General features: G+C 49.3%; 1 protein-coding gene and 1 pseudogene across 4 annotated transcripts in view; one reads left to right on the top strand and one right to left on the bottom strand.

Moving 5' to 3' along the window:
- Positions 1–18,382, top strand: part of PAFAH2 (platelet activating factor acetylhydrolase 2) — an 86,958-nt gene that overhangs the window by 7,269 nt on the left and 61,307 nt on the right. For 3 of the 4 annotated variants that reach the window (XM_086716101.1, XM_025912325.2, XM_025912324.2), the window contains exon 2: positions 2,605–2,664. The gene's annotated coding sequence lies outside the window, so the exon portion shown is untranslated. Of the gene's footprint in view, positions 1–2,604; positions 2,665–12,785; positions 12,898–18,382 lie in introns of those variants that run through there. The other variant, XM_086716100.1, reaches the window with a different exon arrangement.
- Positions 17,898–18,302, bottom strand: LOC112871901 (small ribosomal subunit protein uS10 pseudogene; annotated as a pseudogene).

Raw genomic sequence — 18,382 nt, 5'->3', positions numbered from 1 at the left:
AATCGACAGGCCAGCTTGGCAAGTGTTTACAAAGCAGTCAGGCTGCTTGGAACCCTAGGTAATTAACAGGCTGCTTTTCAAAGCCAAGGCAGGAAGATTTATTTCTCCTCTCCTCCCTCCCCAGGGATTCAGCTTGGCAGAGTAAACACAGCTTTCTACTGGCTCTTTGAGGAGGTGCCCAGCAGAGGACTAGGAGCTAGGGGCAGGAATTAGGCCCGGAGGTAGGCTTCAAGAAGGAAATGAAGGGGGCTCAGTCCCATTTCTCTGGGAGTCTTGGCCCCACCTCCGAAGCCTGGCCCACACTGACATTCCTTATGACATGATAATTATTGCTATAATTGATGGGAGCGCATGCAAGGGCTGGGCCCCTTATATTGCCTCATTTAGTCCCTGCAACCCCCAGAAGAGCTAGGTGCTCGAATCTCTGCTTCCAGAATAGGGAAAGGAGATACAGAGAGATGAAATCACTTGTCTAGGGTCACCCAGCTAGTAGATTGTAGAGACAGGACCAAACCATGATCTGTCCGACTGCTGGGCTTTATACTCTCCCTGATGAAAGAAAAAACTGCCTATTTGTTGAGTACCTACTATGTGGCAGGCACTGTGTTGGACATTTCAATCTCTAATCTGGAAGTACCATTTCCTAGAGTCTCTTCATTAACATCAGAAGAGTGAGATAGTACAGACCATAACTGGGGGAGGAAACGCAGCCGTGAATCCTGGAAAGAAGGACAGGATGGGCCCCTTGAAGGTTGCCTCTTGTAATCCAAACAGCATCCTCATCAGATGTCCATCAGGTCCCTGACAAACCCTGACAGTAGCCTGGCTCCCACCTCTTGCTCCTACCTAGTCCAGGCCCACCATAATTTCGTGTGTGTGTGTGTGTATCATTGCATTAGGCTCTGGCCTCTCTTTCCTCTTGTCTCACTAAAATACTATTTCCTCACATCAGTCAGAGAACCTTGTTAAAGTGTAAACCCCATCCCTCCTTGGCTATATTAACCATGTCTTCTTATTTTCTGTATTTTGATGCTTTGACATTGGGGCCTTGCTGCCCCTCCCAAGGTTAGCCCATTCCTGGAGATAAAAACAACTCACTCTCGAGCTTACCTTTCAAAAAAATTTTCTAATGTTTATTTTTATTTTTGAGAGAGAGAGAGAGAGAGAGAGAGAAAGAAAGAACATGAGTTGGGGAGGGGCAGAGGACGAGGGAGACACAGAATCCAAAGCAGGCTCCAAACTCTGAGCTATCAGCACAGAGCCTGATGCAGGGCTGAACTCTCCAAGTGAGAGATCATGACCTGAGCCAAAGTCTGACACTCAACCAGCTGAGCCACCCAGGTGCCCCTCAAGCTGGTCTTTCAAATGCAAGCCAACAGATCCAGAGCCCATACTCCCAGACACCTCCTCAAGGGCTCTCACACTCAGGGCCACTATCCCCCTGCCCTATTCACCCCAGGGCCAGGTACTCGACAACCACAACCGGGAGATGGCCCCTATGTCTCAGAGCCTGCGGGCATTATTCATACTAGCCGATCCTAAACCACCTTCCCCTCCCTTATCCATTCCTCCCACAGAAACCACAGTAAAGGCTCCTGCCCAGTTTTCTTCCCTTGCTCCCTCTGCTTCCTGACCCCTTGTAGCAGCGTTGTCCCCCTCCTCTTAGGACCTGTGAGTAAAACAAACCGTGTCTTCAGTCCTAGGTGTCTCCTGATCTGTTGGCCTTGCTATACCTAAATAATTAAACCTCTTTTTTATTAAAAAAATTTTTTTGGGGGGCGCCTGGGTGGCGCAGTCGGTTAAGCGTCCGACTTCAGCCAGGTCACGATCTCACGGTCCGTAAGTTCAAGCCCCACGTCAGGCTCTGGGCTGATGGCTCAGAGCCTGGAGCCTGTTTCCGATTCTGTGTCTCCCTCTCTCTCTGCCCCTCCCCCATTCATGCTCTGTCTCTCTCTGTCCCAAAAAATAAATAAACGTTGAAAAAAAAAATTAAAAAAAAAATTTTTTTTAATGTTTATTTATTTTTGAGACAGAGAGACAGAGAGAGACAGAGCACGAGCAAGGGGAGGGGCAGAGAGAGAGGGAGACACAGAATCTGAAACAGGCTCCAGGCTCTGAGCTGCCAGCACAGAGCCGGACGAGGAGCTTGAACTCACGAGCCCATGAGACCATGACCTGAGCTGAAGTCGGACGCTTAACCAATTGAGCCACCCAGGCACCCCTAAAACCTCTGTTTTAAAACAAACTCCCCCAGTGGCTCGCGTGACACAGAATAAAATCCGGGCTTCCTTCCATGGCCTCGAAGGCCCTACGTGACCTAATCCCTGCCTCCCGTGCAGGACCTGGTCTCCGGCCCCCCTCTCTGACTCACTGCACTCCAGCTCACTGCCTTCTCTCGACTCCTCAGACCCAGCAAAGCCACTTCTACCTTAGGATCTTAACCCTGGCTCTTCCCTCTGCCTAGAACATTCTTCTCCCAGAGCTCAGCAAGTGTTCCAGCATCCAGGGCTCTGTGTACATGTCGCCTTCATGGAGAGGCCTTCTGAACACTGGCCATCACGGAATAATAACAGTAGCACTTCCTGGGTGTTTTCTGTGTTCCAGGCACCACCCCACGTACTTTCCATGTCTTCGCTCTTTGGATCCTCACAATAACCCCGTAAGGTAGGTGTCATTATTATTTCCGTTTTGCAAACGAGGTGAGCGAGGCTCAGAGAGAGGTCAAGTGGCATGGCCCAAGTCTCACCGCTAACAGGAGGGCTGGGCCCCAAACCTGGCAGCCCATTTCCAGAGTCCACACTCTGAACCACTGCACCCTCTTTCCTGGTGCAGATTAAGTTCGTAATTAGCTATTGCTGTTGTGGTGGTGGTGGTTGTTGTGAACAGAGGCTGAATTTCACTCACCTGTTTTCTCTCATCGAATTCAAATTCCTTTGCCACCGTCCTTCCCGCTCCCCAGCATCTGACACCGATTCGCTTGAGTTGCTTGGACCCCCAAAGGCATTCATGTTTCTAACCCCTGCTCTGGGTATCCCTTACGCATTCGCTCATTCCCTTAACCAACACCCACTGTGCCAGGCACTGTGCTAGGCCCGCGGAGGTGAATGTGACACATCCTTGTCCTCGAGGAGCCCCTGGCCGTGTCGGGAGGCAGACCTGTTACACGGATGTCGGCGTGTGTTAGGGGAGCACCCCAGAGCACAGGGGGACTCAGCCAGGATTCCCCAGAGGAAGTGACATCTCTGCCGGGTTTGGAAGACGGGACGGGAAGCAGCTAGGAGGAATGGTGCGGCGGACACAAATGGCAACAGCGGAAATACACGCAGGTGGCTGAGCACACGCACGTCTGGGGACCAGGCCGTCACTTTGCAGAAGGAAGAGTGAATCTGACTGGCTGAAGGACGTTGACTCAGATCATGAAGGGCTTCTGGTGAGGACCGTGAGCTCAGTTGAGGAGGCCAAAAGCCGTCCTAAAAGGATTTTAAGGACTGACAAGGCATTGCTGGTAAGGGTTCCACCCCTCCCCAACCCCATTTCCCCAAACCTGCCAAGAACTTGGTACCCACCAGGCCAGCTCATGTTCTGCAGGCTGGCGAGCCTTTACCAGACATTTGATGGGCTTGATGATAACAAGGCTGGGGGCCAGGAAGAAAAGATTGAAAGTGGGAATTCAGGGGGCGCCTGGGTGGCGCAGTCGGTTGGGCGTCCGACTTCAGCCAGGTCACGATCTCGCGGTCCGGGAGTTCGAGCCCCGCGTCGGGCTCTGGGCTGATGGCTCGGAGCCTGGAGCCTGTTTCCGATTCTGTGTCTCCCTCTCTCTCTGCCCCTCCCCCGTTCATGCTCTGTCTCTCTCTGTCCCAAAAATAAAAATAAACGCTGAAAAAAAAATTAAAAAAAAAAAAAAAAAAAAAAGAAAGTGGGAATTCAGGACCTTCTTGGCCTCTGGGCATCCCTGAACTGGCTTAGCCTCCGAGAACCATTTTTGATGAGAAATTCTGGGAAGTAGGCTATTGCCAAGGCCAAGTAAACTCCTGAAGGCAGAGAAGGAGCCAGGAAGTAGAAAGGATAATGCCTTCACCAGTTTTTCCCTCCCAGGTGAGGTGGGCCGGAGGCCCAGCCCCTTCCTTTGCAGGAAGCGCCCTCAGCCTGGCCTCCTTCCTCTGGGCTCTATAGTCCCTGTGCCTCTCAGCCCAGTGTTCTGGTGACCGCCTTGGGGGACGTCTCCTTAGCTGTAGAATTAGGTCTGACAGAGTTTTGGTATCAATGGAATGAGAGACTGTATGCCAAGCACTTGACACAAACATGATTTTTAAAAATTTTTAAAAAATGTTTATTTACTTTTGAGAGAGACAGAGAGAGAGACAGAGAGAGAGAGAGAGACAGAGAGTGCACAAGCAGGGGAGGGGCAGAGAGAGGGAGGCACAGAATTCCAAGCGGGCTCCAGGCTCTGAGCTGCCAGCACAGAGCCCGATGCAGGGCTCGAACTCCCAGACCACAAGATCACGACCTGAGCTGAAGTTGGAAGCTTCACTGGCTGAGTCACCCAGTGCCCCAACACTAACGAGATTCTTATCAGTGCTGGCCTGTCACTGCTGGAGTTCATCAGGTGGAGGGCCCAGGGATGGACCACAGTGGGTTCAACATGTGCTACAGCAGAGGACACAGCACTTGCAAAGGCATGGAGGGTGACAGGGCTTGGCAGGATTGGAGAAGGTTATGTCCCCAAGCAGCTGGCTGTGCCTGGAGCAAAGGTGGCTGGGAATGAGGTGACCGAGAATGAGGTGAATGTGAGTAGGCGGCCGGAAGTGAGGTGACCAGGAGTGAGGTGGCCGAGATTGAGGTGGCCGAGAGTGAGGAGGCCAGGAGTGAGGTGGCCAGGAGTGAGGTGGCCGGGAGTGAGGTGGCCGGGAGTGAGGTGACTGAGAATGAGGTGGCCGTGAGTGAGGTGGCCGTGAGTGAGGTGGCCGGGAGTGAGGTGGCCGAGAGTGAGGAGGCCGGGAGTGAGGTGGCCGGGAGTGAGGTGCCTGGGAGTGAGTTGGCCGGGAGTGAGGTGACCGAGAATGCGGAGGCTGGGAGCGAGGTGGCCGGGAGTGAGGTGACCGAGAATGAGGTGACCAAGAATGCGGAGGCTGGGAGCGAGGTGGCCGGGAGTGAGGTGGCCGAGAATGAGGTGGCCGTGAGTGAGGTGGCCGTGAGTGAGGTGACCGAGAATGAGGTGACTAAGAATGCGGAGGCTGGGAGTGAGGTGGCCGGGAGTGAGGTGGCCGAGAGTGAGGTGGCCGGGAGTGAGGTGGCCGAGATTGAGGTCGCTGGTAGTGTGGTGGCCATTAGTGAGGTGGCCAGGAGTCAGGTGGCCAGGAGTGAGGTGGCTGAGAGTGAGGTGGCTGTGAGTGAGGTGGCCGTGAGTGAGGTGGCCAAGAGTGAGGTGGCCCGGATTGAGGTGGGCAAGAGTGAGGTGGTGTGAGTGAGGTGGCCAAGAGTGAGGAGGCCGGGAGTGAGGTGGCCGAAATTGAGGTGGCAGAGAGTGAGGTGGCCGGAAGTGAGGTGGCCAGGATTGAGGTGGCCGAGAGTGAGGTGGCCGAGAGTGAGGTGGCCGGGAGTAAGGAGGCCGGGAGTGAGGAGACCGGGAGTGAGGTGACTGTGAGTGAGGTGGCCGGGAATGAGGTGGCCGGGAGTGAGATGACCGGGAGTGAGGTGGTCGTGAGTGAGGTGGCCAAGAGTGAGGTGGCCGGGAGTGAGGTGGCCGGGAGTGAGGTGGCCGAGAGTGAGGTGGCCGAGAGTGAGGTGGCCGTGAGTGAGGTGGCCGTGAGTGAGGTGGCCGAGTGTGAGGAGGCCAGGAGTGAGGAGGCCGGGAGAGAGGTGACCGTAAGTGAGGTGGCCGTGAGTGAGGTGGCCGTGAGTGAGGTGGCCCGGATTGAGGTGGGCAAGAGTGAGGAGGCCGGGAGTGAGGTGGCCGAAATTGAGGTGGCAGAGAATGAGGTGGCCGGAAGTGAGGTGGCCAGGATTGAGGTGGCCGAGAGTGAGGTGGCCGAGAGTGAGGTGGCCGAGATTGAGGTGGCTGAGTGTGAGGAGGCCGTGAGTGAGGTGGCCAAGAGTGAGGTGACTGGGAGTGAGGAGGCCGGGAGTGAGGTGGCCGGGAGTGAGGTGCCGAGAATGAGGTGGCCGGGAGTGAGGCAGGAGAGGTCAGGGTGGGAAGGGCCTGGGGTGGTGCCAGAGGGGCTTGGGCTCTCTCCTCAGGCTTATTGTCATAGGGCACAGGGGTTAGGACTGTGGAGTGTGGTCCATGCGAACCTGGATTCACATTGCAGTTCTGCCATTGGTCGGGTGGCCTTGGGAAAATCATTTAGGCTCTGTCTTAGCCTGAGGCCCCCCAAAATTACGCCCTGAGAGTTAGGTGCTTATATTCTATTTGAGAGGTGATTTCAAGAAGCAGAAGTAAAGGCGTGGAGGAGGTGAGTCCGGGCGGGGCACGTTCATGTGAGGTTTGCTGCCATGAGCCACTGGGTTCAGTGTCCCCCGGGACTCTCTGAAAGACAGTGTGAAATGCACCTCAAAATCACCTTAACTCAGGATGGAGGCACCAACTTCCTTGATGGCTGAAGCTCGCCCTCAGGGGCAGAACTCGCCACTCCCTTCCCCTTCGTGGCTCACAGATGCCTAAGAAAGCCCTCCGGAAGAAGCAGGCAGGAGCAGGACCTTGGGTGGAGGGGCCCTCAGTGTGCGGGAAAGTACCACACTGGCAAGGGAGCTCAGAGAAGGATGAGGGGAGATGAGGCAGATATTAACACTGCTATTACCTCTTTGAGTTTCTGTTTTCTTGTCTGAAAAATAGAAAGACTATGGTAGTATGGAGGTTCCTCAAAAAACTGAAAAGAGAACTACCCTACGACCCAGCAATTGCACCACGAGGCATTTATCCACGGGATACGGGTGTGCTGTTTCGAAGGGACACATGCACCCCTGTGTTTATAGCAGCGCTATCAACAATAGCCAAAGTATGGAAAGAGCCCAAACGTCCATCGATGGATGGATGGATAAAGAAGATGTGGGATATATATACAATGGAGTATTACTCGGCAATCAGAATGAAATCTTGCCATTTGCAACTACATGGATGGACCTGGGGGGTATTATGCGAAGTGAAATTAGTCAGAGAAAGACAAAAATCATAGGGCTTCACTCATATGAGGGCTTTAAGAGGCAAAACAGATGAACATAAGGGAAGGGAAACAGAAAGAATATAAAAACGGGGGGAGGGGGACAAAACAGAAGAGACTCATAAATATGGAGAACAAACTGAGGGTTACTGGAGGGGCTGTGGGAGGGGGGATGGGCTCAATGGGGAAGGGGCACTAAGGAATCTCTTCCTAAAATCATTGTTGCACTATATGCTAAGTAATTTGGATGTAAATTTTAAAAAATAATAAAAAAAAAGAAAGACTATGATATACTTCCCAGGGGGATTAAATGACATAAAGTATTGGAAAGTTCCTAACAACATGTCTGACACGTAGTAGACAATCAAGAAACGGTAGGTATGGTTGAGCTCAGCACAAATGCCAGCTGTTCATAGAATCCTTCCTGTTGATCTCCGTCAAAGCATCCTGTCTGTTTCCTGTAGAGCACTTAACATAGCATGTGATTATCTTGGTTATATGTGTGTTAACTGTCTCTCTCCACCAGAATGAAAGCACCATGTGGGTAGGGTATTAATTTCTCGATTCACCGCTTGATCTCCAGGGTTGAGCACAGTGCCTGCGACATACTAGATACTCAATGTATTTTTTTGACTAGAAGAATTATTATATTAACAATAATAGAGAAGGACAGTTACAATTCTTTATTAAGTGTGTACTCTGTCTGTTAACAGGACATTAAAGACCTAGCTGGATTCATCCGGACTCCAGCTGGGGCCCAGGGCTGAAAATAGTAGGCACAGCTACATTCAGAGCAGGACCCAAGTCCATTCCTCCAACACGAGCCCATGAACTTCCAGGCTCTGACACAAGAAAGAGCTAAGAGTACTCGAGCGGGTTTCAGCCAGGACAAGGGTATTTGGGGAGAGCTGGTTTGAAAGCAGTGATTTGAAAAGATTGAAGATATTGCATAATCTTGCCTCTTCCCAAGGTCAGAGTTATAGAGAAGCTAACAAGGTTTAAGCTTCAGAGTCCTGTCCAAGGCCCTAGGAGGGTTATCTACAATGTGTTCATATGGTCACATGTTTTATAAATTTTGAAAAAGTGGGGTGCCTGGGTGGCTTAGTCGGTTGAGTGTCTGACTTTGGCTCAGGTCATGATCCCACAGTTTGTAAGTTCGATCCCCACGTCAGGCTCTGTGCTGACAGCTCAGAACCTGGAGCCTGCTTCGGATTCTGTGTCTCCGTCTCTCTCTGTCCCACTCCCATTCGTGTTCTGTCTTTCTCTTTCTCTCAAAAATAAATAAACATTAAAAAAAAAAACCAAATTTTGAAAAAGTAAGATATTTAAAATTCTTTTCAAAGAGGGTCTCCTCGAATTCTCTAAGCTTCAAGCCCCACAAAACCTGCATCCACCTCTGTCCCCTAGCAGATCCAAGCTATTTAAGTAACCAGTGATCTGTGGATTAGCTCGTTTGATCCTGGCATCAATTCTATAATGTAGATGCTATTGTTGTCCCTGTTATAGATGAGGAAACTGAGGCCTAAAAACGGTCTTTGCCGAAGATCTCAGTTAGTAAGTGGTAGATCTGAGATTTAAAGTTTGTAGCCTATCTCCAGGGCCCAGACCCTGTGCCTTCCAACAGTGTATATTTGTTCTCTTGTCCGTTTTCCTGACCAGCCATGAGGTCCCCAAGGACACAAAGGCAAGTAATTTCTATTTACCCAGACCAGAGCAGACATCGACATACGTTGGTATATAAGAAAGAGCAAAGCAGACCCTGACCTCCAGGAGCTGGCCTGGGACTCACCCTTGAGCCTTGGTGTACCTAAGCTGAACAGAAACAATTTCATACAATGTCAATATCAGACAAGGCCACTCTGTGTCCATGAGGGACTAAGATACAAACAGGACCACTCCATACTCATGTCTGAACAAAATATGGACATTGTCCAAGCCACAAAAAACACCAACCATCCCCCTATTCTGGCTAATAAAAGGGACTATTGCTTCTTACTAATGACAGCTTTTACCTTACTGAACTCTTCCCCTCCTTCTAGATAAAATTAAGATCCCTGGTCATAGAATTACCCCTACTTTCGGACAGCATCCAATCCAGAGCAAACCCTCCTTCCTTCAAGCCTCCTTGAAATCATCTAACAGAAGTCCCGATTCTAAGTCTTTCCTGATACCCCTCTTTCTGAGATGGCCCACAGTTCCTTTTCATGTATTCTCTCTCTCATTGCAAGGAGTATCCAATTTATTCAATTACAGGTGTGTTTCTGGTGGTCTTTGACCGCAATGGCATTAACACAGGTATCATCCAATGATGGATCATTGAGCATAAAATATCACTGTCAGGGTGCCTGGGTGGGTGGCTCAGTCAGTTAAGGATCCAACTCGATTTCAGCTCAGGTCATTTCTCACAGTTTGTGGGTTCAAGCCCCGCATTGGGCTGTGCACTGACAGCATGGAGCCTGCTTGGGATTCACTCTTTCCCTCTCTCTCTGCCTCTCTCTCTCTCTCTCTCAAAATATATAAACAAACTGAAAAAAGAATATCATTGTCAAAAGTTACAAAATGTTGCTCACCCCAAACTAGCTGACGAAGATAGAAAGAAAAATAGTGGTTCCCTTTGGGGGATAAGTGGTTATAAACTGGGAAGGGACATGAGGCAACCATTCAGGGTATTGGAAATGTTCCACATTTCAAACTAAGTGATGGTTACGCCACTTTAAAAAAAAAAAAAAAATTAAGCTGGACCCTTAGTATTAGTGCGCTTTACGCACTTTATTGTATACATATTATAGTTTGATTTTAAAAAGTGTTGTCCAACAACTTCAGCGGGGGAGGGGGGCAGGAAATCCAAACTAGTCACCTAAATATCAGTTTAGTAACTTAGCAACAAGGAGAAGGCTAGAGTGGGATGGTGGCCAGCTGGAAGGAAAACGTGAGCCGTTGGAGGACAGGATCTAGGATAAAAGCCTAGAAAGTCAAATGCTTGCTAAAAACTTAAAGCATTTGGGTTGTTTACCCCCGAAAAGACAAGGTTGGAAGGAAGTGCAACGGAACTCAAGTATTTTATTTTGCAACAGGAGTTTGGGCCCAAGACCGATCTTCCTAACAGTGACCAAAGAGGTAAAGGAGGCTGTGACGTCCCTGTCCCTGGGAAGTCTAAAAGTCAGTTGCCCAGCAAATACACCCTCCGTGGCCTGGTCTGGGAGTAGGAGACATAGGAGGTGTGAGCTGCCCCTCTCATGATTAGGGACTCTGGTTAGTCATGGCTGTGCTGGGCCAGCTGAAGAGCACTGATTAATGCCAAAGAGAGCATTCTCGGATCTACACTAAGCTTTCAATACTCTGCTGTCAGTGCCACCAACCACAGCTTTAATTAAATCCAGGGCTTAATTACCACGGTGCAAGACTACCATTACTCTTTCCTGATGAGTTTATCTTGGCTCCTGGAAGGATGGTGGTGGCGACAGTGTGTCAGGAGCAGAGGTGAGCCTCTGAATAGAAGAATTGAAAGGGACTCTGGACCCTGGTGACTAGAGGGTATGTGAGATGGGAGCCGGGGGGGGGGGGGGGGGGGGGGGGGGGGGAGGGGGGTGGGGAGCGGGGAGGGTCGCCTGTAGGACTCAGCACCTGACCTCAGAGAGCTCACAATTTCTTGGAGCGTTAAGACCTCCCACCTAGGAGATGGCACCAGGCAGTGTGAGGTAAGCCCCCAAATGAGAGGCGCACACGAATGTCCCAGCAACTGAGAATGGGCAGAGGTCCTTTGGGGCTAGAGGGATCAGGGAAGCTTCGTGGGGTGGAGAACCTAGCAGACCATTAAAAGAACAGGATTAGACAAGCCACCAGACGGGGAAGCACCCAGTGGAGGGAAGAGCACAACTTGAAGTGTGGAGGTAACAACAAAAGCCTGGGACATCTGAAGAATGGTGAGGGGGTGCACACAGCACATAGCGGGAGGCAGAGCAGAAGAGAGGAGAGCCCTGCCAGAGAAGCATGGGCAACACTTCTGGGGAAGTGGTGGGGAGCCAGGTCGGGGAGGATCTCCAATGCCAAGCTGAGACAGGGAAACCGAAGGGACCCCTTGAGACAAAAAGCTGTTTTTTAATTTTGCCTCTTTTGGGCTTCTATTCTTGCTGGGACCGGTACCCCTGCCCTGCACATGCCTTAGTGTATGTCCTCCTTGCAGGGACAAAGAGGTAAAGATATCTTTGGAGTCTTCTAGCACAAAAGATAATACCTAAGGCACTACTGGAAAAGCCATCATGTGCATATTTCAGACCACTGGCACTAGGCATCTTGACGCCAAGACCCCTGGCTCTAAGGACTGAGTGACTTAGGATGGACATCTGGACCCTGTCCTTTTTCTGACCAGTTCTTAGAGGTCTGAGAGGACACGGGCATCAGACCACAATTGTCGATAAATCCCCCAGACCCCAAGCAAAGACAAGACTGATGCTCCTTTCCTTTCCGAGTCTCCCAGATGCTCTGTCTGTATCTGTTCTTCCTGTATCTTCAATCAACTGCTTTTACCTCCTGCTGGCTGGAGGTTGATTTCCATTCTGCATGGAGCCAAGGATCCTCTTGGCTAGTCCTGCGGGACCCTCTTGAGGTCTTCAGACCCTGCCTGCCTGCATCAAAGCTAAGAAGCTGGGACCTCGTTCAGTAAGTAGTCTGAAGCCGTTGAAAGCTTTTAAAGTTGCTTGAATGATCCAAATATCTTACAGAAGTTTACAAGACTGAAGGATGTGGCATCCCTCACACTCTTGTGTTACTGAGTGTAAAACATTCTTCACAATCCCTGTGCTCCTGGCTAAGTCCTGTTCCCTCAGTTCTTAATTTTACCATAGATCTTTAAGAAGCCTTGCTGACACCATCCCATTTCCTCCAAGCCTGGGCAGGTGCCCCTTTCGGGGTTCCCACACCCCCCATTGTGTCCCCCATCAGAGCCCATATCGCGGTGTTGTAATTGATTTGTCAGACTCTTCCACTAGACTGTGATTTCACTGGAGGCTAGGGACAGTATCTTATTCACCAGTGTGTCCCTAAGAGCCAGCACAAGAGCAGCAAAGCGATGACGGATGGAAGGGCTGGGCTGGGGGTGGGGAGTATCCGTGATCACTCAGGTTCGCCCCTGTTCCATGTCAGTGAGTTTCTGGAGGACAATGGAAAAATCACAATTGTCAACAGGTTATGGATTTGGAGCCAATGTGCACTTAATTTGAATGAGCAGTCTCATACTCTCACGGGAAACAGAATTGAGGGGAGGGGGGAAAGAACGAAAAAAAGCTCCGACCCCTCTCCTCCCCCCTCCTTCCTTGAGAATAAAACGGAAGCCATTGCAATTTCTAGGCACGCCCGGGAATTATTTGAGGAATGGTCAGGCGGAGGGTTACTAACCGGGACTACAAGCAGTAACTCTCCGCGCGGGTCTTGTAATCGTGGTGGCGACGCCTCAGACCACCAGGGGGAGGAATCGGACCGCATCCCGGACCTTGGAAGGTTTCATCCAACGAGGCGGGGGGCTGCATAGAACTCTGGGGATTGTAGTTCTAGAGTCGTAATGCACAATCTCGCGCGGTGCACCTCGGGAGTTGTAGTTCCGGACAGAGAAGCGGGGAACGCTTTAAAGCGCCAGTGGTGAGTTCTGGAAACTACAACTACCAAAGGGCTACGAGCTCCAGAGTAGTTTTTAGTTCCCGTCAGTTGACCTTCTGGGCTACTTCTGAGGGGTCAACTTGACTGGGTAAGTTGGATTGGAGAAAGCTCTTGTTCTGAACTGAGATGTGAGCCAACTTTTCCATCCTCCAGCCGGTTTTGGGGGCTGCTCGTCCCAGTCCGAGGAAGTCCGCATTAATCCCTCATCCTTTTCTGTTTCCTGTTCAGACACCTCCAGTATCCACCCGCACTCTTCACCCTCCCACTGTCATCTTGTTCCTTCACTCCCAACGGCCCTGGAGTCCCACCCTGAGCTCTGGTGCTAGGACCGCCCCCCCCCCCCCCCCCCCACGACCCCTCTCTGAGCACACATGTGACCTCCCTGAAACCTGGGCTTCTTTATGCTCCACACCTCCTGTGTGCTTTCTCTCTTACCCTCACTTTCCGGTTTTGCATGGTAGTGGAAGGAGTGTCGCCATTCCTTCTTCCTAGTGGAAGAGCCCTGGACTCCCCCGACCCGGGGTCTGGTCCACGTCGGCAGCTCACTCGCTGTGTGACCTTGGGCACATCAAGCAATCTCTCTGGGGCTCCGCTCTTCATTGACACAGTGAAGATGGTAATCGCTCTGTCGGTCTTAGGGTGAGGCTGTGTTGTGGAGCCAATAAGCTAATGTGTGTGAAAGGGCTTTTTAAGCCGTAAAGCCTCCACAAGCGAGAGAGGTTATTTTTATTATAATTGTTAATGCTCTGGACCCCTCTTATCTTGGCTCCTTTTCTATCTCTGCCCCCTTGTTGCTCAAGCCTGCCTCTTGAGCACTTGGCGTCTCCATTCTCTAAGAGCAGGATGTTTCCTCACTTCCTCCAGAGCCCAAAGGTCTTTAAGGAGATTTAAGTCTCCATAGAGCTTTGTCTGAAAGGAAGCCCCAGAGAAGTGTTTATCGTGGACTCTGTCCTGAAATAGCCAGTGATGAAAAGTCCACACAGCTGGCAAAAGGGTGGTTGATTTCTGCTCACTGGAAACGGCCCCAGCAGATGGACAGCTGCATTGTAGGCTCTGTCCATTCCTTCTGGGCTCTTGTGGGCCTTTTTAGTACACTGCGGTTTGGGCTTGGGTGTTTCTGACCCAAAAAAGCTGGGAGGAAAGAATCCATTTTGCCAAAGGGCTTAATCCAGAAAAAAATTTCTTTTTTTTTTTTTTTTTTCAACGTTTATTTATTTGGGACAGAGAGAGACAGAGCATGAACGGGGGAGGGGCAGAGAGAGGGAGACATAGAATCGGAAACAGGCTCCAGGCTCTGAGCCATCAGCCCAGAGCCTGACGCGGGGCTCGAACTCACAGACTGCGAGATCGTGACCTGGCTGAAGTCGGACGCTTAACCGACTGCGCCACCCAGGCGCCCCCAGAAAAAATTTCTGAAAGAGACCTCGGTTGGGTATGGCGAAAGAGAGACATGGCATTATTCATTCATTTTTAACATTTTTATGGGCACTTGAAACGTACCAAGCCATAGGCAATTATCAACTTCCTTATTTTAATCTAACTAGAAGTGACTTCATTTTACTTATAAAGAACTTAGGCTCAGAGCTACAATCTCTGGTTCTAGTGCCTTGTACATTTCAGGTGCTTTATATACATTATTATAATATACATTATTTCATTTAATTCTCATCAACAACTTCATGAGTACTATTATTTCTATCCTATGGGATAAATTATCAGAGGCTTAGAACTTAAGGAACTTGCTCAAGATCACAGCCAATTAAAAATTGGAATTCAGACGGTCGCCAAAGCCTTTTTTACACTATACCATATAGCCTTGTTTTTAGGTAGAAAAGACAGATTAAAGAATTGAGGGAGTTTAAATCAAAGCCAAATAAAGAGGCATTTATTGGGTCCTTACTACATAGAGGAAGCCTGATGATAGATGTTTGGCCTACAAAGAAGTATAAAACACAGCCTTTATCTCTAGTATATCCAAAGAAATGAGGCCTAAGTGTGTAAAAAACTAAATCAGATTCATTGGATAAATTAATTCTTGCGAGTAGTTATATGCAAGGCGCTACATTAAGCCTTGTAACCAGCAAGAACATGCTTCTAGGTGGCCATGGGGATTCAACTAAGTGAAATCTTAGTCATTATCATTTCATTAATATACAGTGGTGGGCTGGAACACTGTATACACTCAGTAACTATTTGTTGCATGCATACATCTCTGAATAAAAAGTCCTGTGTTCCCTCTGGACCAGAGGTTCTCACACCTTGCTGATGAGAAACATGGGCAGCTTTTAAAAACTGACCTCTGGGAACGAGGACCTTAAAATCTATATTTTTGAACGTTTCCCAGGTGATTGTGATGATAGGTTCAGGAACCTCTGAACTAAGTTCTACTTGAACTGTTCATAGGCAAGTCACTGATCGAAAACTGCTAGAATAGGCAGTAATCCAAGAGCTGTCCTAAAGCAGCCCGTGATTGGTTATGAGGTGAGGGATGTGGACAGTGCTTAGATTTGAGAGGAGGGAAGGTGGAAGGACTTGGGAAAGCACAGAGAACCGGGGATTTCTCTGGGCCTTGATGGATGGAATAGGTTTGCATGGATAGAGAGGCTTCTAGACAGGTTCCACCTTGAATTGTTTGGATGAGCTAAACAAAGCAAATTAAAGACACCTGGACTAATTTCCTTGGAAAATTATATGGCATTTATTGGAAATGACTCTGGATACTTTGTGTGGGTGTCTTGTAGGCAAAATTGGATTTTCCCATCCCCTCCCCCCCCCCCCCCCCCCGCCTTCCTTGGACATCAGTTAATGTGAGCCCAGGGAATGCAGATTCATTTTTGGGTATGCCTCACTCTGGCCAATTAGCTTTCATTTGTATTTATTTCCAAACTTAATGACCCCCTCCCCAGAAACTTTCCAGGACTACCAGTGAGTTGTACTCCCCCATCTGTTTAGCAGTCTAACTCCACTTATCCTGATTTCCAATCCCAAGCACTGTTCTTTATATGCAGAAAGACCAACATCTTTTCCCGTAAGAAGCTAGTATCATTCTGGTCACCCAGTCCTGAAACCTGACTCATCTTTGGCTCTTCTCTCTCCCTTGCCTCCACAAATCCACTCCGTTGCCAAATCCCGTTGTTTCTACATTTCACTCAATCAACACATATTTCCTGGATACTTCATAAGAGCCAGATACTATACTGGGCGCTTTAAATTATTTCATTTGACCTCCCTAGCAACCCTATGAGGATGGGTAGCATCTCATTGTACTGATGGGGAATCAGGCTTAGTGAGATCAGATGCTCCACCCGAGGTAAGAAAGCTAGGCAGCAAAGGAGCTGGGCTCAAACTTGGCTCTTTCAGACTTGATATTGGTGATTTCCACAACCTCATTTCCAGAGTGGATTCCAACTCTTTAGCCTATCACTTGAGAGACTGCTACCCTCCGTATCTGTCACACGTTTCTTTTGTCACCTCGCATCCGTCACTAATGACTAGCTGTTTCTCGTGTGCTTTCTTACCTCTGTGTCTTAGCTCATGCACTTTCTTCTCCTTGAAAATTAACTTTACCACCTTCTCCCGCCCTCCACTGGCAAGCTACCAGAGTGTGTTTTCTTCTCAGAACTCCTATGTCTATCTGATCTTCTTATCTGACCTTCTTTGATGGCAGTTAGAACTTGGAGCTGCTTCATTGTCATGTGGGTGACATGTGCCCTGTTTCCCTGCAGAGGCCCGCCATTGGTTACACCCTCAACGACCAGGGGAAAAGCTCAGGGTATGAGACATGCTCATGCACATGCTCAGTTTCACTCTGGCTAACTGGTGCACGAACTACATCAGGAGCTCAGTTTCTTTTTAAAAAGAATTGGATTCTGGGGTGCCTGGGTGGCTCAGTCGGTTGAGTGTCCGACTCTGATTTTGGTTTAGGTCATGAGCTCACGGTTTGGGAGTTCAGTCTCATGTTAAGTTCTCTGCAAATAGCACGGAGTCTGCTTTAGATTCTCTGTCTCTGTCCCTCTCTCTCTCTGTCCCTCACCTACTCGCACTCTCTCTCTCAAAAGTAAACATTTGGGGGCGCCTGGGTGGTTCAGTCGGTTAAGCGGCCGACTTCGGCTCAGGTCATGATCTCGCGGTCCGTGAGTTCGAGCCCCGCATCGGGCTCTGTGCTGACCGCTCAGAGCCTGGAGCCTGTTTCGGATTCTGTGTCTCCCTCTCTCTGACCCTCCCCCATTCATGCTCTGTCTCTCTCTGTCTCAAAAATAAATAAACGTTAAAAAAAAAAGTAAACATTTAAAAATAAGTAAATAAAAAGAACTGGGTTCTACTACTACAGAGTAGTAGAAAGAAAATCACTTATTATATTCCAAAGGTAAATAGAATGACGTTAGGATTATCGGTTATTGAGTTTTCCACTGGACCAGACAGTTGGAAGTTGGCAACCAGGAGATCTGTGTGTAGTAATAGTTACACTTGTGATGTTCAACAGTTCACTTAACCTCTTAGGACCTTGATTTCTTCATCAGCAGCACGTGTATATACTGGGGAGGGTGGGGGAGGATTGATGGGAATGGTCTCTAAGGTCTCTTCTTGCCTAGACATGCTTGGACTTGAACTTTCTTTTTTTTTTTTTTATAATTTTCTTTTTAACATTTACTTATTTTTGAGAGACAGAGCAAGACAGAGCACGAGTGGGGAAGGGGCAGAGAGAGGGGGGTTACACAGAATCCAAAGTAGGCTCCAGGCTCTGAGCTGTCAGCACAGAGCCCAATGCGGGGCTCGACCTCACGGACCGTGAGATCATGACCTGAGCCAAAGTCAGCTGCCCAACCGACTAAGCCACCCAGGTGCCCCAGGACTTGAACTTTCTGATCCATCCCAGAGTGTCTTAAAGAAAACAGAATAGTGTAATGACCAAAAATCTGGGGCTGGAACTTAGTGTATCGGTTTAGATGCTTTTGGTTCAGGCATTAGAAATCTAAAGTCAGTTTAAACAAAAAGGGGATTTACTGACTCATGTAACTAGAAAATCTAGGAGTGAGTGGGTCAGGCCTTTCATGTATAGTCTAGAGGTTTTCTTTTTAGCAACTGATAATTTATTAAAGAGGTTGATTTAAGCGTCTGCAATGGTGACTTCAGCCTCAACTCCTGGCTCAATACTGATGGAAGTAATCCGCTTAACAGTCTCAGGAGGACTGTGCAAATCAGTGAGTCGTTTGTGTATCCTCATCTGAAAATGATCCCAAGTCTTAGAACCTTCACCACAAGGAGTTTTTGTTGTAGTGATTCTCAGGGTCTTGGTAGACATCCAAACTGGTCCTTTCACGTTGAGATTCTTTTCCTTTGCGCCTCTGATCAAGTCAGCACATACCTTCCCCAAAGATTTTATGTTGCGGCTGGTTAGCGTCATTCTCATTTGGTGAATCGCCACCTCTGGTTCCACGGGTGTCTTCCCGGTGTCTTTAAAAGCCATGGCTGCAGTGCGGCTTCCTGAGCAACTTGGTGAGTCAGGAGCAGGAGCAGGGCCTCCAAAGCTCTGCTGTAGCTGCAGCCATGTCTTCCTCAGAGGGTGAGATTCT

The sequence above is a fragment of the Puma concolor genome, chromosome C1, assembly GCF_028749965.1.
Source record: "Puma concolor isolate L17-30 chromosome C1, mPumCon1.1.hap2, whole genome shotgun sequence".
In the NCBI taxonomy this organism is placed as follows: Eukaryota; Metazoa; Chordata; class Mammalia; order Carnivora; family Felidae; genus Puma; species Puma concolor.
This window is presented reverse-complemented; position numbering and strand designations above follow the sequence as displayed.